The sequence below is a fragment of the Elephantulus edwardii genome, unplaced genomic scaffold (genome assembly GCF_000299155.1).
Source record: "Elephantulus edwardii isolate Elephantulus edwardi_28Jun2011 unplaced genomic scaffold, EleEdw1.0 scaffold00206, whole genome shotgun sequence".
NCBI classification, from domain to species: Eukaryota; Metazoa; Chordata; class Mammalia; order Macroscelidea; family Macroscelididae; genus Elephantulus; species Elephantulus edwardii.
This window is the reverse complement of record NW_006399956.1, coordinates 1,975,830-1,976,839: the sequence shown is the minus strand read 5'-3', so window position 1 is coordinate 1,976,839 and position 1,010 is coordinate 1,975,830.

The following is a 1,010-nucleotide window of genomic DNA, read 5'->3' as shown; positions in this document are numbered from 1 at the left end:
CCCAAAATCTCTGTAAATGTTTATGAAAATTAATAAAATATAATTATAGAAAAAAAAGAAATATTACTTTTAGAACCACTGTAAGTTGTAGTCAATATAACAATACTAACCACTAAAAATCAGGTGCATCTAACCCAGGCCATGGTCTTGGCAATTACATGTGATGTATCAGAAAGCCGGAAACGACTGAAGATGACAGAAAAAGAATTGATGGCTTTGAGTTGTGGCACTGAAGAAGAGTATTGAACTGCCAGGATCACCAGAACAAATAAGTCTGTCTTGGAGAGGATGAAACTAAGTTCTTCTTTGGAGGCAAGGATTTTGCAATTCTGTCTCATATACTTTGGGCACATGGCCAGTGCTTGGAGAAGGACATCCAAGTTGGAATGGTGGAGGGACAGCACATGAAAGGAAGACTGGATAACTGGGGCAATCAGGTTAGGTATCTCAGAGACAGTGAGACTGACTCAGAACAGGGCAGAGTTCAGAGCTGTTGTACATGGTCTCTATGAGTAACTGGTGACTCGATGACACATAACAACAGCAATCATTCAAAGACTTAGGTTGCCGGCACTGGCTGAAAATCGCCTGTGACTTCATCCATAGCCACTGGTGAGAGTCAGCGCCCAGAGTCATCAGGGGCTTTAAGCTCGTTGCCCACTGCTGTGGTGTGGATGGGGGGGGGGTGTGTGTGTGGAATCCCAGACTCTACTTCATGCTCTGCTGGAGAAGGAGGGGCCGTCTCCTGTACCAGTCAGATCCAATTTGACAGTACACACACACACACACTTTTTCTTCTTTTTTAAAAAAAGACTACTTCAGCCGTCGCAGCCTTCTGCCCGGGGCGGGCTGCCCTCGCCCCTCTGCCCGGGGCGAGCCGTCGTGGCCTTCTGCCTGGGGTGGGCTGCACTTGGCACCCGGCTCGGGGCGAACCGTCACGGCCCTCAGGAGCAAGAAGGCAAGCAGCTGTAACCCAAGACCACCAGTAAGGTGATAAAGCGTCCTCCCTT